The sequence below is a fragment of the Scyliorhinus torazame genome, chromosome 1, assembly GCF_047496885.1.
Source record: "Scyliorhinus torazame isolate Kashiwa2021f chromosome 1, sScyTor2.1, whole genome shotgun sequence".
Lineage (NCBI taxonomy): Eukaryota > Metazoa > Chordata > Chondrichthyes > Carcharhiniformes > Scyliorhinidae > Scyliorhinus > Scyliorhinus torazame.
In genome coordinates this window covers 72,064,515-72,090,229 of record NC_092707.1, presented here as the reverse complement: position 1 = coordinate 72,090,229, position 25,715 = coordinate 72,064,515, and the positions used below count along the sequence as shown (strand labels likewise).

Sequence of the window (25,715 nt, the reverse complement as noted above, 5' to 3'; positions counted from 1 at the left end):
CTCTTTCTCAATTTCGCATACATCGATTTTACTCATCCGATATATGCCTTCTATTTCCTTGCGGAGAGTCCTGACGACCTCCTCTGTGCCTCGCAATTGTGCCAGACAGGACACAATTGCCATCGGCTTGCGCGCTTTTGCTAAACTCTTTTTGTGGATCTCACTCAGGTTCTCCCACCAAGTATGCCCTATACTTCCAGGACCTGAGTCGTCGTTATTGCAGAAATCCTTCCACATGGGCCATCCTTTGTCCTGCAGAAATTTGCGGATTTCCACTTCCCAAACGGGACACTGTCCTGCTCCTACGCTGCTGACTGGTGCGACAGCAAAATCTTCGGGGTTCATGAGGCGCTGCATCGCTTGCATTGCCTGCATGGCTCTCTCTTATCTGCTCGTTATGTTTGAATTTGGAACAGGGGGCTAAGGTGGTGTGGTAGATGCGGATACGGCTTGCGCTAATTTCTGAAATACCAACTGCCGATAGTTTTGACGCAACAAAAAATCTATCAGTTTTGCCTTATAACCCTGTTAGTTACGCATGCATATACACACTTCCGAATTGTGAATTATTAACCAGAACCGCTTGAACACTTGTGGATTTTTTTTTTGTTGTTTCCGATTGGATTCTAATTCAAAATGTTGGGGTTCTCCCGGAGTGGTTTTCCACTTCTAAGTCGGGTCCCGTCAGGATGTCGCCGATTATGTTGCTCTTTTTAACCTTAGTCTATTGGCTCTGATTACGTCACCTTTGCTCACGAGTCGCCAGGTATCTTTATGATACCGCCACGTGGTTCAAGTTCAGGTTATGATTAATAATACAGCACACCGCTTAGTAAGGATTAAAACAACGGTCATTTATTATATACAACAAGCAATATTAATACCCTAATACTACTTTCTATATAATAAACCTATCACTACTGGCCAATACTTAACTTAGGAAGAGCCCACCAGGTCAGGGAAACAAATGGCTTGTCCAATCAGATCTGGCCCGTGGGATTCAAAAGGCTGTTACAGGTCGGTGGCTAGGTGTCTCTACCGGATAGCGATCGCTGGATTCAAACTTACAGTTGCCGAGCAGGCGAAGAGGAGAGAGAGAGAGATCGGAACTTGGCCCCTCACTTTCATAGGGCCCAGGGCCTTCCCGCCTCCCGGGGCGGCCCTTGACCCTGAGTCCCAAGTGATTGGATTTGTTCCCAATCCCTGGGGTCGATGTGTCCAATGGTGAGGTGATTCCTCGATCGGGGGGTGGTCGTTCACCTGTCTTTGTTTCGGCCACTGCAGGCGCCGACCGGTCTGGTCCGGTATTCAATTGCTAATATGTTGCAATTGTTCCCGGGGATAGTCGATTTAACTGCAGATGTCTGGATAGATGGGCTGCAAACAGTCCTGAATGTAACTGCAAATACCTGGGTTGATGGGCTGTTGATAGCCCTGAGTATTGATCTGGGCTAACTTCCCCAGAGCCGAATATGCAATACTGTCTGCAGCTGCCTGCTTGTGTCTTGTTAGCTGCTTTTCCCAGCAGTCTTTCGGGTTAGCCATTTCAAACTGGGTTTGGCCAGATTAATCGGAACGCAGCCATTTTACGTGGCTACAATATATCTATATAACAGCAGCAGCAACTTCCCTTGCTGCACACTCCTTCCTGCTGTTTCCAAACTGGCCAGCTGTATTTATGCTTGGAATTTACTAATGGTTTCTCCGCCCCCCTCATTGGGGAAGCTCATACTCCCACAGGATTGTGGGATTGTCATTAGTCCCCAGCCAATGGTAAGTAGGCAGGTTATAACATCCCTCCCCCCCAAAGTCCAAGGAATCCACCGAAGACCCTGGCGAAGGAGGGCGTCGGACCCGTTTTGCCGCAGGCCGGACACCATTTTCATGCAATGCTGGATCGGACGGCGTGTAACGAGACGGAGACCGGCGCTTCCATGATGAACGGCGCAACGGTTGTACATCCACGGCCCGTGGACCTGAGGATTCCCCCTCTGATGCATCCTGTGTCTCCATCTCGGAGTCAGAGTCTGCTGCCTCCGTCATGTCAGCGTCTCTATCTCCATTCGGTTCTGTAGTGACCTGCGCAGGCTTCGAGTGAGGCACCAGTGGAAGATTGTGAGGACTACCTTCCCTTGTCTCTGGTCTCTGCGGCTGTAGAAATGAGCTTCGGGGGTGGGGAATCTTTTGAGGGGATAGTCTTCTGGACCGAACGTGGTCTACATGTTTGCGCTGGAGATGACCCTGGGCTTGCATCTGGTAAGATATAGGGCCAGTTTGGCGAGAGATTACACCAGGAACCCACTGGGCACCACCAGCAAAATTCCGAACGCGCACTGGGTCACCGGGCGCAAAATGCCGAATCGGCCGATGCCGAGAAAATCCCTGTCCCTGCCGTTCTTGTGTGCGGCGTACTTTTGCGCCAATGTCCGGGAAAACCATACTAAGGCGGGTGCGAAGTCTCCGGCCCATTAGGAGTTCTGCGGGAGCTACCCCAGTCACCGCATGGGGGGTGGTGCTATATGTAAATAAAAAGCAAGCCAGTCTCGTGTCCATTGATCCGGAAGACTGCTTCTTTAGGCCTCTTTTGAATGTCTGCACTGCGCGCTCTGCCAACCCATTTGAAGCCGGGTAGTAAGGGGCAGTGCGGATATGTCGTATGCCGTTCATCTTCGTGAACCTAGCACACTCCTCACTCGTGAATGGAGTGCCGTTATCCGTGACCAGCACCTTGGGGAGGCCATGCGTACTAAAAGACAAACGCATCTTTTCAATTGTTGAGCAGGACGTTGTCTCCTGCATCTTATGCACCTCTAGCCATTTAGACTGGGCGTCAATTAATAGAAGGAACATGGATCCTTGAAAAGGGCCTGCGAAATCTGCATGCAAGTGTGCCCAAGCCGCCCTGGCCATTCCCAGTGATGTAGGGGCGCGGCCGGCGGAAGCTTCTGATGCTCCTGGCAAATGGAGCAGTTTTGGGCCACCTTCTCAATGTCGGTGTCGAGGCCTGGCCACCAGACATAACTCCGGGCCAACATTTTCATTTTGGTCACACCTGGATGCCCATTGTGCAAGTCTGTTAGTATCAGCTCCTGGCCTTTTTCCGGGACACTCACACGCGTCCCCACAAGAGGATGCCGTCTTCCACGTCGAATTCTGACAGCTTGGAGGAAAATGCCCGCAACTCGCCTGGGAGCTGTCTATGCTGCCCACCATACAGGACAATGTGCCGAACCTTTGACAGGACTGGCTCCGTCTGGGTCCACTCACGGATCTGTGATGCCGTGACAGGCAAGGTGTCCATAAAATTTAGGGTTGCAACCACCTCACCGGTCGTGGGGGTCGACATGGGGCCGGTCGATAAAGGCAATCGGCTCAGTGCGTCAGCATTTGCTATCTGCGTACCTGGTTTGTGCTCCAGAGAATACTCGTATGCAGCAAGCAACAAAGCCCAGCGCTGGATCCGTGCGGAAGCAATGGGCGGTCTTGGCTTATCCTCTCTGAAAAGTCCCAGCAGAGGCTTATGATCAGTCACAATAGTGAAATGGCGGCCATACACGTACTGGTGGAAGCGTTTCACCGCAAAAACCACTGCCAGGCCCTCCTTCTCAATCTGCGCGTACTTTTTCTCTGCTGCAGTCAATGTGCGGGAGGCGAAAGCTATCGGTCGCTCGGCCCCGTTCACCATCTTGTGGGACAGGACAGCCCCAATACCATACGGGGATGCATCACATGTGACGAGCAAAGGCTTTCCAGGATCATAGTGGGTTAGTAACCCGCCGGAAAGCGGTTTCTTGCGGCTGTGTGATCTTTCTTTAGCAGAAGGTGCAAAGGGGCCAGCGTAGTTGCCAGATTGGGGAGGAACTTCCCGTAATAGTTTACGAGACCGAGAAAAGAACGAAGATGCGAAGTGTCAGTCGGGGCGGGGGCCTGTTGAATTGCATGCACCTTCTCAGCGATGGGGTGCAAACCTTCGCGGTCCAGCCGATAACCTAGGTAGACTACTTCCTTTGCCTGAAATAAGCACTTTGTGCGACGTAAACGGACTCTAGCCTCTGAAAGGCGTCTAAGGACAGCCTCCAGATTTTCCAAATGTTCCTGCTCCGACGTCCCTGCAATCAAAACGTCATCTAAGTAGACAGCAACACGTGGTAAACCTTTCAAAATGCCCTCCAGAACACGTTGAAATATTGCGCAGGCAGAGGATACTCCAAAGGGCAACCGTGTATATTCATACAGGCCCCGGAGTGTATTAATCGTTACATGTGGTCGGGAGGCAGGGTCCAGCTCCAACTGCAGGTAGGCGTGACTCCTAACTAATTTTGTGAACGAGAGTCCACCTGCAAGCTTCGCGTAGAGATCCTCTATGCGAGGCATTGGATATCGGTCGAGTTGGGAAGCCGTATTCACTGTAAGTTTATAGTCGCCACACAAGCGAACTGTGGCATCTGGCTTCATTACAGGTACAATTGGTGCTTCCCAGTCAGCAAAACAGACGGGCCTAATAATACCCAAACTCTGCAAACGAATGAGCTCCCCTTCTACCTTCTCGAGCAAGGCGTAAGGCACCGGGCGCGCCCGGAAATAGCACGGTGTGGCTCCTGGTTTGACTTGGATAAGGGCTACGGCCCCTTTTATTTTCCGCAAACCAGGCTGGAATACATCTGGGTATCATCCTAGCACCTCAGTCAACCCTTCAGAAACTGTTTGGAGGATGTGCTGCCATTGCAACCGCAAATGGTGCAACCAGTCCCGACCCAACAGGCTGGGCCCATGGCCGCGCACCACGATAAGTGGGAAACGCCCCTCCTGGCGTCCATAAACAACAGGGGTCATTGTAGTTCCTGCAATGTCCAGCGGTTCCCCCGTGTAGGTGGCCAACCTGGCCTGTGAGTCAGTTAATGCAAGGGTCTGTATACCCTGCTTGATGCGGTCGAATGTCCTCTGGGCGATCACGGAGACCGCTGCGCCAGTGTCCAACTCCATCTCAAGCGGGTGGCCATTGACCCGTACTGTGACCTTAATGGGGGCCACACGGGGAGCTGCCACACAATGCAGCTGCAGGCAGTTGTCCTCCGTCTCCACGTCCTCAGGAGTAGTCGCCGCAGGTTCATCCACATGGAAGGTACGGCCCCTGGGCTGGTCCCAGTTTCAGTCGGAACGACGGTGCCTCTGGAGCCCCCAGGACTGCCATCCGCGACGGGGTTGGCGCCTACAAGTCTGACACGGACATGGCTCCTCATCCATTGGTTCTGGAGAAGGCTCCCTTCGGGGAGGAATGTCCGACGGCCACTGGCGTCGGTCCGGACGTTGCCTCGCCCAAGGTACCGCAGGAGTGCGGGGGGACTTTTTTGGACGGAAGGGGTTGCGCCGCAAGGCATGCACTTCCATTCCCTGTAGCTCCTGCACTCCTCGTTCTGCGCTCTCTTGGGACAATACTATTTGAATGGCCTGTTGAAAAGTCAATGTTGGCTCAGCTAACAACTTTCTCTGGGTGGCCGCATTGTTAATACCGCAAACCAAACGGTCGCGTAACATTTCTGACAAGGTCTCACCATAGTCACAGTACTCCGCAATCCTGCGTAGCCTGGATAGAAAATTGGCAAGGGATTCTCCTGGGGTCCTCTCAGCGGTATTAAACCGGTAACGCTGGACTATCGTGGACGGGGTTGGGTTACAATGTTGCCCCACTATATTCACAAGTTCATCAAACGGTTTGGTGTCCGGCGCAGCTGGGTACGTAAGGCTCCTAATCACCCCAAACATATGCGGGCCGCAGGCGGTGAGCAATATGACCACCTGGCGCTCGTTTGCGGTGATATTGTTTGACACATACATACACATACACATACACACACACACACACACACACACACGCACACACCAAACTGGCCAGCTGTATTTATACTGTTTACTAATGGTTTCTCCGCCCCCCTCATTGGGGAAGCTCATACTCCCACAGGATTGTGGGATTGTCATTAGTCCCCAGCCAATGGTAAGTAGGCAGGTTATAACAGCTACAGAAGCCAAAACCAGGCCAGGAGATTTGAGGAACCCAAGTCAAGGCCTGTAGAATTTTTAAAAGAATGAAGCTACTGAACCAGTGGTCTGGTTGGCAAACACCTTCTATCAGGTTTAAAATAGGGACAGAGAAAATTCCTAAACTAGCAGACAGACAGTGAAGGAGACGCCTCACTCAGTCAAAATGTCGTACGGCAATGCAACATAAGCTGGCTAGCCATCAAATGACCTGGATCAGATTGGGGACAAACCCACCCCCCAAAGCAACAGAACAAGGGAAATCAATACCCCTAAGGCAAACCACAATTGTGAAGACCACAAGAGAAGTATAAGTATTAGAGCTTGGTGTGCATGTGCACCAGTCCCTTAATATAGCAGAGCAGTTGGATACAGTGGTTAAGAAGGCATATGGTATATTTGCCTTTATTGGCAAAGGCATACATTTTAAGAGCAGGGAGGTTATGCTGGAAATGTATAAAACGTTGGTTAGGCCACAGCTAGATCACTCTTTGCAGTTCTGGAATCCACATTATGGGAGGGATGTGATAGCACTGGAAAAGGTGCAGAGGAGATTTACCAGGATGTTGGACTGGAGAGTTTTAGTTATGAAGAGAAATTGGATAAATTGGGGTTGTTTTCCTTGGAGCAAAGGAGGCTGAAGGGGGACAGTATTGAGATGTATAAAATTATGAGGGGTGTAGATAGAGTAGACAGGAAGAAACTTTTCCCCTTGTTGAGGGGTCAATGTCCAGGCGGCATAGATTTAAGGTAAGGGACAGGAGGTTTAGAGGGGATGTGAAGAAAGGCTTTTCCACCCAGTGGGTGGTGGGAGTCTGGAACTCGCTGCCTGAAAGAGTGGTGCATTTGCAATGCCAAGGCATACAAGGCTATGGGCCAAGTATTGGAAAATGGAATTGAATAGTTAGGTGGTTGTTTTTGATCAGCTCAGACGTGATGTGATCTCTGTGATTATATAACTCTAAATGCAGCTAACCCCGACAGACAACCCAACAAAACAAAGATGCTGGAATCTGAAACAAAACAAAGAATGATGGAAAAACCCAGCAGGTCTGGCAGCATCTGCAAGAAGAGAAAGTGGAGCCAATGTTTCAAGTCCATTTGACTCTTTATCAGAACTAAAAAGAGAGAAAATGTGTTTGGTAATAAACCATAGCTAGGAGAGATTGCAACAAAAATGTAGCACTCTTAAGAACAAGAGACGGGTGACCCAGTGTGGGGTGGAGTTGGGGGGAGTGGTGGGGAGTGGTTGCAATGAGACATAAAATGGATGGGATATTTTTTTAAAAGGGTTAAGATGGAGGAGAAGGGTCACAGTCTATGGACTCTGAGCTTCTACCAACTGCTAAATACATTGAGAATTATATATTTGTTGGTGTTAATGTTCTGGACACTCTGGGCGGGATGAAACAGAGTCCAGTTTAATAGTGGGGTCATTCTCTGTGCTGCCAATGCAGGGAAACACCCAACTAAATGCACTGGACACAGAACTCTGTTTCATTTCCGTCAAACGCATCGCAGATGACTGCCGATATCCATCTTTTGTCTGTGGCCTTTCTTATATATAAAAAAAAACACAGGTCCTCTTTAAGCAGTTCAGTAAACAGTTCAATGTGTCCTTGGTGTCATAATATACATCTATGTATATAATGGAGTGCAGACAGGCAGTGATTGACACACAGGATGACCAGTAAGCACACAGAACAGAGCAGCCAATCGCCAGACAGGACACGACCACTATAAAGCCAGAGGGCACCAGTTTTCCCGTTCTCTCGGGACCCAGCAACTGGGACAGTCAGAGTTAGTGAGCTGGCCAGTGCAAACACCATGACGGACCTACCTTAAGTGAATCAGCGTTGACCAGCAAACAGACGGACCTATCTAGAGTGAATCAGCGTTGACCAACAAACAGCCATCCGGTGACATGGAAAACGTCCGCCCTCCTCCGCAGCTCCGCATCGCCGGCAACCTCGGTGCAAATTGGAAGATCTTCAAACAAAAGTTCCAACTCTATCTAGAAGCCACCGACCTCGAGGCCGCATCGGACGCCAGGAAGATCGCACTATTCCTCTCCACAGCCGGGGACCACGCCACCCACATCTACAACTCCCTTACATTTGCTGAAGGCGAAGACAAGACAAAATTTAAAACAGTCCTACTGAAGTTTGAATCTTTTCAATCCTTTCTGACCCATCTCCGCATCCTTGCGCAGTCATGCAACTATGACTCGACCACTGATTCCATGATGCGGGATCAGATCGTTTTCGGGGTCCACTCCGATTCCCTTCGGCAGCAGCTACTGAAAGTCAAGCAGCTCACCCTCACCATTGCCATCGAAACGTGCGTTCTCCACGAACATGCTAACAATCGGTACTCCCACATCAGGGCGGCAAAAACGGCAAAGCTAACCTCCCACGAGGTGGAACGGGTGCAGACCATCGCACAAATGCAGGGCCTAAGTATCGACGAGAGTGGCCATTCCGAACGCTTTTCCCGGGCCCCTGCGCATGCGTGCCATGGCGGAGGGGGCGGCGAGACCGACAACCAGATGGCGCAGGTGCGTACGTCGTTCAACTGCACTGCGCATGCGCGATGGCGCACGGAACACGCTGATGTCGGCGTCATGACGTGTCCGAATTGTGGCTCCACCCATTTAAAGCGGCAATGTTCGGCAAAATCACGATGGTGTCTACAGTGTGGCAAGCTTGGCCACTACGCAGCCCTTTGCAGATCTGTTCCACTTCCCAGCATCCAGCGATGCAAGCCGCGGCGCATAAGCATCCGTTCAATACAGCAGGCCATGCCAGACTCTGACCCTGACGGTCCAACAGATCCTGATGCTGCATGCCTCAAATCTCCATACCGGGTGGGCATCATTACGAAGCATGCGCTGCCTTTCTCCAAGACAGCGAAGCACCTCCCGATCCTCAGCGTGGATCCCGACGATGAGTGGTGTGCTGTCCTCACTGTCAACAAGGCTCGCATCTGGTTCAAACTGGACACCGGCGCAACGGCGAACCTCATCTCCAAATCCAATCTCGACACCATCCGCGTCAGACCAAGCATTCTCTCACCGGCCTGCCAGCTCCTTGACTACAATGGCAATGCCATAGCTGCCAGTGGCTCATGCCAACTCGGAGTTTCCAATAAGTCAATTAAAGCAACACTGCGATATGAGATCGTGGGACCTGACAGAGCATCCCTGCTCGGTGCTCGGGCCTGCAAACTCCTGAACTTGGTTCAGCGAGTCCACACTATGTCATCCTCACAGGCGACGGCCTCACCTGATGAAAACTTCCAGGCTGAAATTGATGACATCATCACGCAGACCACAGCGTGTTCGACGGAATGGGAACACTCCCATACCGACACAAAACCCTGCTCAAACCAAACGCCACCCCTGTGATCCACGCACCACGTCGGATGCCGGCACCCCTCAAGGACCGCCTCAAGCAGCAGTTACAGGACCTTCAGGACCAGGGCATCATATCAAAGGTCACAGAACCCACGGACTGGGTCAGCTCCATTGTCTGTGTCAAGAAGCCATCAGGGGAGCTTCGAATCTGCATGCACCCCAAGGATTTAAACTGCAACATCATGAGGGAACATTACCAAAACAAGAAGAGTTGACCAGCGAGATGGCTCATGCCAAACTCTTTACGAAGCTGGACGCCTCCAAGGGGTTCTGGCAAATACAGCTGGATGCATCCAGTCACAAGCTGTGCACATTCAATACCCCGTTTGGTCGCTACTGCTACAACCGGATGCCTTTTGGCATCATCTCTGCCTCAGAGGTATTTCACCACATCATGGCACAGATGATGGAGGGTATCGAGGGGGTGCGCGTGTTTGTTGACTATGTCATAATCTGGTCCACAAGTCCTCAAGAACACATCGATCGCCTCAAGCAGGTATTCCACAGAATCCATGAGCATGGCCTCCGACTCAACAGAGCCAAGTGCTCGTTCGGTCAATCAGAAATCAAATTCCTTGGTGACCACATCTTGCAGCAAGGCGTGCGGCCAGATGCTGACAAGGTCTCAGTGATCAACGCCATGAAGACCTCAGAGGACAAGAAGGTGGTCCTCCGCTTTCTCGGGATGGTCAACTTCCTCGGGAAGTTCATTCCCAACATGGCAGCACACACCACAGTCCTCCGCCATCTCGTCAAAAAGTCGACGGAATTGCAGTGGCTGCCCGCTCATGAGAACGAATGGTGGCAGCTGAGGGCAAAGCTCACCACAGCCCCGGTTCTGGCGTTTTTCGACCCTACCAAAGAGACCAAAATATCCACTGACCCGAGCCAGGACGGTATTGGGGCGGTGCTCCTCCAAGGGGATGACTCCTCCTCATGGGCCCCAGTTGCGTATGCCTCCAGAGCCATGACGCCCACTGAGCAACGGTACGCTCAGATTGAGAAGGAATGCCTGGACCTCCAAACGGGAATCGACAAATTTCACGACTATGTGTATGGCCTCCCAAAATTCACGGTTGAGACGGTCCACAGGCCATTAGTCCACATAATCCAGAAGGATTTGAATGACATGATGCCTCGGTTACAACGAATCCTTCTCAAGCTACGCCGCTGTGACTTTGAACTTGTCTACACGCCAGGCAAAGAACTCATTGTTGCAGATGCCCTTTCCAGGTCTATCACCATACCGTGTGAACAAACTGACTTTGTCTGCCAGATTGATGCGCAGGTGCAATTGTGTGCCTCCAACCTTCCAGCCACTGATGAGAGGGTCATCCAAATTTGTGAGGAAATGGCCAAGGATCCTCTGCTACAGCATGTGATGCAGCACCTCACAAATGGCTGGCAGAAGGGGCAGTGTCCCCAGTTTTACAACGTCAAGGATGACCTGATGGTGGTGGACGGCATCCTCATGAAGCTCGATAGGATTGTAATTCCGCAGAGCATGCGAGCTATGGTGCTCGGCCAACACCATGAGGGTCACCTGGGGGTCGAGAAATGTCGACGCAGTACTCGAGAGGCAGTCTATTGACCGGGCATCAACAAGGATGTTGCCCCACATGTCAGAATTTCAGCCAGCTCAGCCCAAAGAAACTCTGCAGCAACATGAGATAGTGACCACCCCATAGTCTAAAGTCGGTGTCGACCTTTTCCACGCCACGGGGCGTGACTATGTCCTCCTGGTCGACTACTTCTCCAATTACCCTGAAGTGGTGAAACTGTCCGACCTCACGTCGAAGGTGGTGATTAAAGCATGCAAAGAAACGTTTGCCAGGCATGGGATACCGCTCATGGTGATGAGTGACAACGGTCCCTGTTTTTACATCCAGGAATGGTCTGATTTTGCCCGCCTATACAACTTGCGTCCCGTAACCTCCAGCCCCCCACTACCCGCAGTCAAACGGGAAGGCCGAAAAAGGGGTCCATATCATCAAGAGATTACTATGCAAGGCTGCAGACACAGGCTCCGACTTCAACCTGGTGCTGCTGGCATACAGAGCATCCCCGCTGTCCACTGGGTTGTCTCCCGCGCAGATGCTCATGACCCGCATACTGCGAACCACGGTTCCAGCCATCCATGTTCCAGACCTTGACCACCTCACAGTCATACAAAAGATGCAGGAATCTCGGACCCAACAGAAATCAGCATACGACGCTCATGCCACGGATCTCCCCGAGCTGGTCCCAACTGATCGTGTTCGTGTGCAGTTGCCTGACGTCGGCTGGTCTGCCACAGCTGTGGTGGTCAAGCAAGTGGCCCCGAGATAGTTCCTCGTCCACATGGCTGATGGCTCCTTCCTACGACCCAACAGACGGGCGCTGCGCAGAGTTCCACACCCGCCACCTAACCATGATGTCCCACCTCACACAATGCTTCCTCCGGACGTGCCCTACCACGAGGCCACCGATCTACCAGCAATCCTGCCGACCTCTGCGACCACCGCATTGGCGGCGGTCCCGCCTATCCAAGTACAGGCGGCCCCTGATCCCCCTTGAGGCGGTCAACCAGAATTTGTCGCCCGCCGCAGAGACTAAACTTATAGACTGAATCTTTGCACAACTGTGTTACCTTATCGTTTTGACCTCTGTAAATATCATTTTTTACCGTTTCATCTGCCCTTCATCTGCACTAGCGACACCTTCCTGTGTACATAAGGTCATTTTAGCACATTCTATATATAGTCACGCACATATACACATCCACACGCACATGCACCTTAATATTTATTATCTCAATACACACAATAAAAGGGGGGGGAGATGTCATAATATACATCTATGTATATAATGGAGTGCAGACAGGCAGTGATTGACACACAGGATGACCAGTAAGCACACAGAACAGAGCAGCCAATCACCAGACAGTACACGACCACTATAAAGATAGAGGGAACCAGTTTTCCCGCTCTCTCGGGACCCAGCCTCTGGGACAGTCAGAGTTAGTGAGCTGGCCAGTGCAAACACTATGTGGTAGCTAGTAAGTCTGGTTAGGCTAGTATCAGGTCTCCAGTCAAGTCAGCATAGTGTCAACCCACAGTTGAATATGTATAATAGTTTAGATGTTAAATAAAATCGTGTTGCATCTTATCAAGTGTTGGAGGTCTGTCTCTCGCTACACTGCATCAAGTGCAGTCCCCATCGACGCAGCCTACCCAACACATCACTTGGTTAGCTGCAGAACTTAAAGGTAGGTCTCACTTAGTCATTATTTCCCGTCACCGTGACAGGTACCAACACGGTCAGCCGCATGTTGCTGTGAACCAAATTTCCTCTGCTTCCTTCTGCTGTGTGCCACATTGTCCAACAATGAAAAGTGATTGTGTTGCACTGTTTCTGTGTAATGCACATGTCATGGTTCAGTAGCTGGCGGTACGTGGAAGCAATAAGAGGTCAGTGTGAGGCTGTCAGTATTGAAGAGTGTATGTATGTGTGCTTGCGTGCATGCGAGATGGGGTATCTGGATGTTAGGCCAGAGTGATGTGCGCCAGAGGGTGCTGTTGGGTGAGTAATGGGGTGTGATTCATTAAGCTGCCTTAGAACCATGGCTTTCCTATCTCGGACCCAAATTCTTGAGGAGGAGGCTATTAAACAGGAAGATGGAGATGCACTCACGCCAGGAAAATGGTGAGAAAATAACCTTGTGCTGTTTAAACTATATAGGAACTGATCACATTTGTGGTATGAGTTAGCAAGTACTATCATCATTGTTTGAAAAGATGGGTACTCAAATTGAGGACCATCTCCAGAATATTGATGAAGGCCAAACAATATTTGGAATCTAAAAGGTTCACACAGTTTGGACAGTGTTTGTTATATTCTTTCACTCCACATTTGGACCGTGATTAATTAAACCATAAGACCACAAGATACAGGAGTAAAAATGGGGCATTCGGTCCAGTGAGTCTGCTCTGTTATTCGATCATGGCCGATGTGCTCCTCATCTCCATTCTCCTCTCTTTTCCCCATAATCTCTGATCCCCTTATTAATCAAGAACACCAGATTTGTGCTTGAGGTGCTGTTATCTACAGGGCTACGACCAAGAGCTGGAAGGTGGAATTAGACAGAATAGTTCTTCCTCAGAACATAAGAACTAAAAGCAGGAGTAGAAAATGTAGCCTCCCGAGTCTGCTCCACCATTCACTATGATCATGGCTGACCTCATTATGGCCTCATCTCCACTGTCCTGCCTGTTCTCTGTCACCATTCAACTGATTACTAATTAAAAATCTGTCTCACTCCACCTTAAGTTTACTCACTGTCCCAGAATCCACCGCATTCTGGATAGTGAATTCCACAGATTCACGACCCTTTGGGAGAAGTAGTTTCTCCTCATTGTTGTGTTTGGCTTTCGATGTCTTGCAAAGGAATTCACCAAACACCTTAACTTGTCCAAACCAGGAGCTTTATTGAATCACAATTGGTAACAGTACGAAGTCTTACAACACCAGGTTAAAGTCCAACAGGTTTGTTTCGATGGACTTTAGAAACCTGTTGGACTTTAACCTCGTGTTGTAAGACTTCGTACTGTGCTCACCCCAGTCCAACGCCGGCATCTCCACATCACAATTGGTAAGATAGCGATCTGTCAGAGCAAGTTATCATGGAGTTTCTTTGTACTTCTCTGGAACTACACTTAGCACAACTGTTGCCTTGTACGTCTTACAACCATCTGGCCGGATGTGCCCCACTTATATTGGAGCCCCTGGTCACAAGACCACTGTCTTGAGACCACATGGTGTGTCTGCACCACCACCTACTGGTAGGAGATCACACACCATCCATCTATTATCTTGCTTACAGGCATATCACCAGACACATCTCTGTTTAAATTTGCTCCCCCTTATCCTGAGAGTTATATTACACTTTGTGGTAATATGTCATTATTCTTTGTCTTTTGATCCAGAATGGGCTGATGCGATGATGATAAAGAAACCACCAATCTTTAGATTGAAGCAAAACTAATTTATTGAATAACGATGAATTAAATTAAGTTTGCACACACTACAGAGCTTATAACTACTAATTAGGAAAGGTTGAATCTGTTAAACAGTAATCTATAACTAATGATGTTCTTGTGCTTACTCTCTAATCTAAACGACTCCTCGTGCTGTGATCAATACTTTTCGTCTGCTAACACCTAACTACCCAAGATTCCCTGAGGTCTGATATTTATACTGGGAACTAGTGGTGCCCTCTAGTGTTTGTATTACACTGAGATGTAATAATTAACCCTTCACTGGCGTACCTATATACATATCATTGCAACTATGACCTCTCGTTCTAGAATGCCCCACAGGAGGAAGCAGCTGCTCCACATCTACTTTATCCATCCTTTTATCATTTTTTATACCTCAGTTTGATCTCCCTTCAATCTTCTAAACTCTAGAGAGTATAGGCCTAGACTGTTCAATCTCTCTTCATAAGACAAACCCCTCACCTCTGAAATCAATCTAGTCAACCTCCTCTGAACTACCTCCAATGCCGTTTCATCTTTTCTCAAATAAGCGTTGAGGCTTTAAGGAAATAAAATGAAATGGCAGGAGGATAAGTAATGGACATGGCATGCCTTCTTTTAGGACATTGCGAATATAATTGTGGAATGGCAACAATCAAAATTGAATAGTATTCGGCTGATATCATACAGTTTCTGATTTGTTTGCCTTCAGGTTCTCCCTGAAAGTATTACCTGTAATTGAGGGCCTGGAATTGGAGGTCTTCAACAAAACAATCTCTGTGGTATGGGTTTTCTTCTTTCCTGTCAGTAGTTTAAGTCTGGCGCCAAATCAAAGGGATGTCTTGGCATGCAGCAGCAGTAATGCCAACCGATCACATTGAAACATTCACACAAAGCAAATTGGAAATTTAAGGAGCACTCAAACTCCTTCACATTTCGTTTAAATTTTCAGACAGCAAAGTGACTGTATTAAGATAGAGGCTAAAGATGAACAGACTTTTAAAAAAGGAAAAGTTCAAAAAAAATTCATGTGGAATTTTAAATGTGAAGAAATTTGACGTTCCACAAATATTATTTTTTATTTCATGATAGTGATGCTGTTCATCAGAATTTATGAAGTTTGGAAGCTGTTAAAAAGTTGCAAATCATTCAACAAAGTGTAGCTGTTTCCAGGGTTTTTACTGCAGACAAAGAGAATTAGAGTGGGAGTTTTCATGAGACAGCGTTCTGTGGGTACTTCTATTAGTACACCCCATGGAGGGGCACAGACTAACGAGCGGTATTTCCTGATTTTTTGGCAGTATTCTGCGCATGTCCAAACTCCCAAAGTTGCTGTCTATTTTCAGTGGAGTTGGTGATGATGATTGCTGGCAGTTTTGCCTTTATTATCACAGTCAAATCCGGGCTATCATCTTTGTCTGATGATTGAATTAATCAAGCACTGCTTGTTACTATGCAGTTGTCGAAGGGCACGATCTTGATTGAATAAATAGGTTTTTCTCAGTTTTACATTTCCTGTTGGCCTTTGAATTGACAGCTGATGGTAAACTTCCCGATAATGCCCGTCTGGCACAGACCCTTGCCTACTGTGCAGTCTTATCGGTAAACCACATGCACAGCTCTTGATTCATTATCCATTAAAATAATAGATGAAATACTGTGAGCTGCAGTTTCCCAGCATACGTTCCCCGTGGGCGAGGCTCGATGCCAGAAGTACATGGTGGGAAAATGTAAACTCCAGATTAAAATTAGAAATTAATAGTTTGCCAATCAAATGAATATTGAAGCCACATTATGGAAAATTTCCAAATGAAGCTTAAAAAGAACAGATGAGGAAAATTTGGCCACACAAATGCTTGGGAAGGGATTGAAGTGGGTGAGGGGGTTGGCGGAGGAGTGCTACAGGTCGAGGGGGGCATTGCACGGGGTGGCAATACTTCATACCGTGCATATGGAGGTCATAATTTAGCTTCTTGGAGGGCAGCACTGTGGCACAGTGGTTAGCACTGCTGCCTCACGGCGCCGAGGACCCGGGTTTGATCCCGGCCCCGGGTCACTGACCGTGTGGAGTTTACACATTCTCCCCGTGTCTGCATGGGTAGAACCCCCACAACCCAAAAATGTGCAGCGTAGGTGTATTGGCCAAGCTAAATTGCCCCCTAATTATAAAACAATAGAAAAACATTTAAATTTAGCTTCTTGGAACTTTGCTTTTGAAACCCGCAAGGACCAATAACCCAATCAAAGGATAAAGTGAAAACCTCTTCGCATCTTGGAGGTGTTCTGACTTATTTGGATTTGTGCATAACACCCAGTGAATTTACACAAGCACGCACAACTCTGCTTTGATTTACTGCGGCTCGATTATGGCAGGAATGTCATGTGCTTCTAGCCAATGCACTACTTGCCTGACTCACTCATTGAGACATAGAGGGCGGGATTCTCCGATAATCGGCACGATGGCTGGAACCCGGCACCAAAACGGCGCGGATCACTCCGGCGTCGGGCCCCCCCAAATGGCGCAAAGTCTCCGGCCCCGAATGGGCCAGTAGCGGCGTGACGCCATTCGCGACGGCGTCACCCGCCGCGGACGTGCGGCGTCATTGACGCCGGGCGGCGTCACAGCACAAAAGACACCGTCACCCCCCCCGGAGACCCGACAAGACGGCCGCCCGCCGCACAGCCCCGAGGTTCCAGGAGAGCGACATCAAGGCGCTCCTGGACGCAGTAGAGCAGAGGAGGGAGGCCCTGTACCCCAGACGCAGCCGCAGGGTCACCCCACACCTCAGCCAGCGCCTGTGGAGGGAGGTGGCAGAGGCCATCAGCGCTGTGACTGTAACACCAAGGACAGGCGCCCAGTGCCACAAGAAGTTGAATGACCTCGTCAGGGCAGCTAGGGTGAGTAGCCACCCCCCCCCCCCCCGATGTGCGGCACCCCCCCCAGGTGCAACTAACCCTAACCCTAATGAACTGCGCACCTCTGCCAATATACACACAACCGCTGGCCTGCATGTATATCCCTGCCCGCCCGCCCTGCACAGGAGAAGCGTGCACACAACAACAGGGAGCGTGAGAGGACCGGAGGGGGCCCAGCTGATGAGAGACCACTCACCGTTCATGAGGAGAGGGCCCTGGAATTGGCAGGCAGACCCGAGGACCACCAAGTGAGACCTCCCATGGTTCTTCCCCCTTCCCCTATATCCCCCCTCCCTCATATCCCCCCTCCCCCATATTCCCCATATCCCCCTCCTACATATCCCCCATATACCCCCTCCCCATATCACCCCGCCCCCATATCCCCATATCCCCCCTCCCCCACACCCCCCATATCCTCCCTCCCCCATATCACCCTTCTTCTCCCTCCCCCATATCCCCCCTTATCCCCCTTCCCATATCCCCCCTTATCCTCCCTCCCTCATATCCCCCCTCCCCATACCCCCATATCCTCCCTCCCCCACATCCCCCATATCGCCCCTCCCCCATATCCCCCCTCCCACATTTCCCCCTATCACCGCCTGCGTGTCTAACCATGCATGCTGTATTGTGTATTGCAGGACCAAACGTCGAGGCACCCGTCCCCGCGGTGCCGACCGCCCGCAGGGCGCCCCAGGGTGGCCACGGGACAGGGACAGGCCCAGCCCCTCCGGCATGCAACGTCTCCACGACGCCCCAGGGCGGCCACAAGACAGGGACAGGCCCAGAGCGACAGGGTGACGACGCCCCCGGCTCGTGCGAGTGCGGCGACGCAGGCATGTGACACCCAGCGACGAGGGGGACAGCCACAGGCACCCGTTGCAGGCGAGCCAGGACAGCCCTACCCAGGACACCCCTACCCAGGACAGCCCTACCCAGGACACCCCTACCCAGGACAGCCCTACCCAGGACAGCCCTACCCAGGACAGCCCTACCCAGGACAGCCCTACCCGGCACACCACTACCCGGGACACCACTACCCGGGACACCGACACACATGACACTGAAATACAGGACACTGACACACAGCGGACGGGTGGACAGGAACCGCCACCCCAGGGACCATGGACTTTGGGTCGGACGATGCTCACGACACAACGCCACTGCTGTCTCCAACACCCTACACCATCGCAGAGACACTCACCTCGGTTGGGCACTTTAGTGATGAGGCGTCTGGTACACTCATTGGTGCGCACAACACAGCCGTCCTGGTACAGCAGGTGGAGGTAGGAGTAGCAGACGGGCCGAGAGGTCGGAGGGCATCCCGGCGCAAGCAAACATCTGCCGCCCAGACGGATCCCGGGTTCCTGGAGTTACCACACCCACCCACAGACCCGATGCAGTCACCGAAACAGGGACGATCGAAGGGGGTGACGAATGGCTTGCAGCGGCTGCAGACGCAGGTGGAGGAGTGCACCCGCGTCCAGGAGCTGGGAGTGGTGCCGGTCGTGCGTGCCACCCAGGCCTAAACCGCACGGATGGCGACCGCGATGGAGGCAATGGGTGCGACGGTGTCAGACATGGGGAGCAGTGTGCAAGGCCTGGGGCATTCTGTGCAGGCAGCGTCTGTGGCCCAGGACATGGCTGCCCTCTCACAGGAAGCCATGAGCCAGAGCCAGCGGCAGATGGCAGAGGCGCTCAACGCCGTGGCCCTGTCTCAGCAGGCCATGGCCCAGTCTCTACAGGCGGTGGCCCAGTCTCAGCAGTCCATCGCTGAGAGCATTGGTGCCATTGCCCATGTGCTGGCCGGCATCGCCCAGACACAGACAGGGATGGCCAACTCCCTGAACTCCATGGCTGCAAACTTGCAGACCCTTGTCGATACCAGGGCGGGCCTCCAGGACTGGCAGCACCAGGTGTCGGGGTGGGGCGTCGGATGGCCGGTCCGTTCGCACCCCCGACCCATGTAGAGGCCCGAGGGCCATCGGGCACCCTGAGGGAGGATGAGGTGCTGGGGCCCGTCCTGGGTCCCCCTGTAGGGGAGGTCCTGGAACACTGTGGCACCTCGGACTCCCCCCCTTCCATCCCAGGTGCATCTGGTGGGCAAAGGGCAGGACAGGCTGGCAGCTCGCCATCCCAGTCACCCGAGCCACAGCCTGGCCCATTTAGGCCGGGCTGCCCCAGGAAACGGCCGCCAAAGGGATCCCAAGTCACAGGGCAGGAATCACAGGAGTCCACCTCCAGTCCTGCTGTGCCGTCTGGGGAAACACCTAGACGTAGTCAAAGAGCCCGTAAGGCCAAACAATTAGACACTGAGTAAGTTGGCCCGGGTGCAGGGCACAGACGAGTTATAGGGGCTAGGGCACCTACAGAATCTGCCTTTGTGTTCTGTCCGAAGCGTGCTGGGGTGTCGTGTGCGTTGAGCGCCAATGTGTGTGTGAGGGGTGGTCTTACGTCGGCCCCAGGTGAGTGTGCCCCCCCCCCCCCCGGAGTTGCCCTCGCCATCCCCCCGGCAGAGGACGGGACCGTGCGCTGCAGTGTCACGGCCGCATGCAGGGATGGTCTGGGTGGAGGGTGGTACTGTGGCCATGGGTCAGACATTGTTCAACGATGTAGAGCCAGGAGCTCATTGCAGAGCGGGTCATCACCATCCTCCATGGCCTGCAATAGACACGCTTCCATCGGCGACCGTGTGAGCCCGGTCCGTTGTGCCGCAGGTGGATCTGCAATGGAGGGGTAGTGTGCATGCGGGTGGGGTGGGTGTGGGTGGGGGGGGGGGGGGGGTGGTGGTGAGGGTGTTGGTGGTGGGTGGGTGGGATGTCTCCTTTTCTGGTGTCAATTTGAATCTGGCACCAAGTCAAGAGGATCTCCAGGTGTGCAACAACAATGAGGTCAACAAGCAGGATGAGCAACCAATCTCCTTGAAGTATTCTCACAAACTACAAACCCGGAAGTGAAAGCAGCTGAATTCCGTCACTTTTAATTACATTTGATTAGTGAGTGAAATAAAAAGCACATACATGGGATCAAAGTAGAAACTGAAATATCATAATTTTAAAAATTTCTACGTTATTTTAAAAATATGAGTTTTTTTATATTCATGGAGAAAGGTGACATCCCATGAATATAAAATTAGGTTTACAGGGACTGCGAGGCTGTTCATCTGAAAAGATGACCATCGTGAACCATTAGAAACCTAGCTACATCTTATTCAACAAGGGGTGTAACTTTTTCTCGTGTTTTTACAATTAGACTAATCATGTAAAAGGGCAAAGTTTAATCAGTTTTGTGATTTCTAATTGATTGCTATCCGAGGAGACTTCAACAGTGTACCCTATGGATAAGAAGGGAATCACTGATAGCAACTTCTGGGTTTCACCATCAGTTTTGATGTCCTTGCTGCTGTAAACTCCAGACCAATATTTTGTATTAGTACTGATGGTGTTTATAACACTTAGCATGACTGGGTAGTTCCCAAGAAGTTTTGAGTTTGAAAGCTGTTGCTGTTCTGGTACCATATAAGAGCAGAAGACAAGTTTCGTTCTGAGAACACAATATAAGAGTACCTCTTTTCTGAGGTATATTTTGCGTTGTAACAAACACTTGAACATTCTGGATTGGTTTAAGAACCATAAAACCAAAATTGACTTTACACTGATTTTTTTTTACACAATAGGTTTTGCCCCATTTTGGGTTCCGTGTGGCTACGTTATTTTCTTCATTGGTTTAAGTCCGATGATTAATGTTGCCACAAGTCTGGACATTGTTACTGCTACCAGCAGAAGACAACTTCCATCATTAACACTAATATTGCCATTTACTGCTGCCAGAAGTGAAGAAACTGTCCCCGGATTCCATTGTATGAGAGAATTTATAATGGCAGTATCAGAACCAATCTTCTCCTGAGGATGTGACCTGAGGTATGATTCTCAAGGCTCAACTATATTCAGAAGGTGATGTTTGCCGCTATCATGAGTCGTTTAACTGTTTGTATTGTAACATAAAACATTTTAGGAACAGAAAAAGACCTCTAGGCCCTGCAAGCCTGTTCCTTGTGGATCAATGACCCTTACCCGCCCACCCATGAGTTATTGGCCTCAATCACTCCTCTCCCAATAAACTCAACTGATTATTTAATCACCTATTTATACTGTCACCCACAGCGACATTCACTAGAAACGTCTTCCCTAAGTCTATTATCCTTTGAATGAAAAGCCCTGCTTGTCTTTCCTTCTTGCTCTTAACTTCCTGATTTTTAACTTGTGTGATGGCAATTGTGCCTACTATGATATATTTATAAATTGACATCATTACTTATCTAAAAGCACTGACAGCCAACACAGTACAATTTGACCTTTGCTTTCAGAACACATTGTTCCTGACTGTTGCAGGAGCTTTGCCAGCTCCAATATAAGACAACATACTTAACAATTAACGTCCTATCTAAAAGGATGATTCCATGTATGCTTTAGGCATATCTTCTCATTGTTGTCAGTGCGTAAGACTGTATTATAAGCTAAGATCAATTACTGAGCAGTCACAATAGAATATATCACGTGGCATCTCAGGACAGAACGTTAGATGCTTTCAAACGACTTCCTCCTACCCCTGAGATACATCAAGGCTTTTATCCCACATCCACATGAAAGAAAAGCTAAATTGTTTCTATTGCCATTAGCATAGCATAAAATGGAAAGCATTATACACAGTCCAGGATATACTCAGCATTACTCTCAATGCTGCTTGATAAATACTTTGGCTACTTCCACATTGTTTATGGGTGTCCGGATGATATTGACTCATACGTCAACGCCTGAACTGCTGAGAAGTTAATATATGGACAATGATGACAAAATAAACTTTATAATGGCTAGTTTCTTATATAATTTTGGTGGACTCATTGCAGTGGGTCCCTAGATGCTTTGTAACTAATGGAGCTCCAATTCTCTCGCAGTCAATATGAATTGATCAAACTCTTATCTGCTGAGTAGTAATTCAAAGTTTATTCTGGTGTCAATATTTATAGTTCAAAAATCAATATGTGCATCAACATTAAAGTAAACTTTGAAAAGCTAATCATTTGGATATGGTTTCATAAATGAGCAGTACTGAAAGCTTTAACCTTTTTCGTTTCAAAGAGCTCCTTAATAAACCTTGGCTGACTGCAATGCCGAATTAAACTAGTAAAGGAGTCACCATAATTAACATACCGAACATTATAATCTTTCAATTTTATTTTCCTATTCCTCCCATCTGGAGACCTTTCACACAACCTACCTTAGCCAGTTTCAGCTGCAGAAGTTCCCCAATCGCTAGAAAGGATGCTTTAGGATTGACAGCCAGAAAGCTATGTTAGGTCATAAACCTTCAGGAACAGAACATCCTTGCATGCACACATTACTCTATCTCGCAGAGCTTTCAAGAACTGACTAAATTGACTCTACTCAGCTGGCGGATCTGCAAGACAGCCAACACAGGAAGCTTAAACTTATAACCTGGATGCAAGGCAGGTATACATTCACTATTGGGTCAAGCATTATATTCTTTATTTGATCTAATTACAAGCCATTTCTATTGCACATTGTTTTTTTAAATTTCAACACATTAATTGTCAGTCTTGATTGTGAGTATATTTGATTAATAATTACAACTCTGGTAAGTATTTACTCCATAGCTGGTTATAGATGCAGGCAAGTTGACAAGACTAGAAGGCAAATGGCTCCTTTGCAGACAGTTGTTGGATTGATTGAATTTGATATGCAAAGGTTGAAGGAACAAATTACGAGATCCTTTTATCTGATGCTGCTTTTTAAAACTTTGAACAAATACATTGCGATTTAACTTCATTGTAGTCTGACCGTCTTTTTGTTCGAGAAACTTGAATTATTATTTATTAACACACTGATGATATCAATAACTCAAATTCTAACAGAGCAATTAAGTAAAATTAGAAATTATAGTTATGTCACGATGAAATGAAAATTAAAAAGTACATTTTAGGGTAAATCAATCCTGGAATATGGTCATTTTATTCCATTTCATTGTCAAGAACTATTAACCCATTATTTGACCTAAGACTTTGATTCTACTGTGAAAAATCTGCAATAGAATAGAAATTGAAAAAAAAAAAGCAGTGATTATAATATTGATATAGTAAAACCTAGATGAACAGAGATCAAGGCCCAGATTTTGTGGCATTGTGGAGACTCCGTGAACCTTTAAAAATGGTGGATGGGATCCGAATGTGGAAATCCCACCCCATTTCGCTGGAGCCAAGGCCTTAACCCACAGTGTGGGAGTCACAAATGTTTAAAGTTGATGTAAATTCTTTAACATATAAGGTCTGTTGAACTGTCATGATTTGAAGTTATTTAAATCTCAAGTCCTTTAAAAAAACATTAAACATGCTGTTTGTGTCAGTAAGAATTGAAAAACTCTGTTCTAGCAGTTCTAATAATTCACAAACGATAATTATCTCAGCGGCAGATCCTCAGTTTACAGTTTAATTGTCAGCTTAATTGACAGCTTAAAGAGGTTATTAAAGGATTAGCTGTCTTTAATGTGGGGGACATAAATAGAAGTTTATTTGTTTTTATAAGAGATAAATCACCCAAGGGGATTTACACATTTTGGATGATCTTTCATGAATGGAAGTGCATTTTTCTAGGTTATTGCGGGATGTGAAGGGTGAGGACTAGAAGGCCTAAAATAAAATCATTGAGACAAAGTCACAGAAAACTGAGGCAGCCTTTTGCCAGGTTGCCTTGGCACCCAGTTGCTCATGAGGCTGCCCACAATCTATTTCTGGTGTGGCAGGCTGTTGCCAATTCGCACCAGAGACGCCAATAATGTTGCTCTTTTTAACTGGATACTGATATGACCGTTAATAATGATGATATTGCTTTTCAGAGTCGTCAGGTATCAAATGATACCACCACAAGGTTTTACCGGATATCGATCAAAGACCAACAACCAGTTAGTTAGTTCAAATTCAATGATAGTTTATTTACACACAAGAATTACTTCGCTTCGACATGCAACATAAAACACTACAAGCTAAATTACACCTAACACGACAACAACCTGTACTTAACTTCAGGCACCCGGCTTTATGCAGAGGAACAAGGCCTTCGTTCGGATCTTGCGTGGCTGGGTCTGGAGAAGTGACTTCATTTCTGCTGGGCTCATCCGCCTGGTAGCGATCGTTGGTCTTGAACTTGTCTTCTGTTCGTGATGCTACACTTGATTTTAGGCGTCGGTCGGGGCCAAGAGAGACCGAGCGCCAGGGCCAAGAGAGACTGAACACATGGCAGTGTCTCTCTTTATCCTTCTGGGGTTTCGTGCTCTTTTGGGCAGTCCTTAGCTTTGGACCCAATAATTTGGCAGGCTTCGATTACTGCCTTCGATTTTGGCCAATAAAGGGGCGGGTGCCTTGATGGAGGGGCGTTTCCTGAGCGGTCATTGACCTTGGCTTTTTGGGCTCCCTGAGCAAAGGGAATGGCGCCGCTGAGTCTGTTTCTGTATTTGTTACCTGAGTCTTTTGTTCTAGGAAAATGGGCCATTAGAATGCAAAATAGCTGGGGGTTTCGATAGCATCCAGTTATCTGAGTTGCCAATATACATAAGCTCTGAGCGTCTGAGTCCTGGGTTGAGCATATTTCCCATGGTCCTTTGCAGGTGGCCATATTTCCCGGGATCCTTTGTAAATGGCCAGCCCAGATGGCTACAACCCGTCCTTTTGATCCTGAACACGAAGCGCGGTGGATCACACTGTTGATCCTCATCCGTCCTTGGTGTGCCGGATACCCTTGGTCAAGGATAGGTTCTACACTACTCTGTCCTATGTTTTTGGAGCACTTCCCTAATTTTATCAACACATCATAAATTCATAAACTCTAAGGGGCCACTAGAAAACATTTAATCATTACATATTTAATGCATTTACACAAGGGAACCTCTAACCATCATTACCTGAGCTACTCTCATGCTGCTGGCAAATATCAAAAAGGAACTTATGTGCAATACAAAAATTTTAAAGAAATAAACAGCAGCATCACATCTCTACTTAATCTATTACAGTCATAAAAGAAGTACAATCTTTTTATTTTGTCAGTGAAAAAGGTTTAAAAGGTTTGTGGGGTTTGTTGGATTCCAAGGAAAGGGGCTAGGAGTGTGTATATCGGGGAGCGGGAGGCTCTCCTTCGCCATTTGTGGAGTCTAAGTGTCTGAACTACACTGCAGAGTATTGCTATTACCAAAAGGGATTCTACTGTACAGGAAAGGGAATACCATTTTACAATATTTTCGCACCATGTAGGGGTATCAGTGTTTATTTT

General features: G+C 48.7%; 1 long non-coding RNA gene across 1 annotated transcript in view; it reads right to left on the bottom strand.

Moving 5' to 3' along the window:
- The window catches only part of LOC140429517 (uncharacterized), a 31,163-nt gene extending 8,387 nt beyond the window's left edge, over positions 1 to 22,776 (bottom strand). Inside the window, exon 1 of the long non-coding RNA XR_011949108.1 lies at positions 22,657 to 22,776. This is a non-coding gene — a long non-coding RNA (uncharacterized lncRNA). The remainder of the gene's footprint in view (positions 1 to 22,656) is intronic.
- Between the last annotated feature and the right edge of the window lie 2,939 nt (positions 22,777 to 25,715).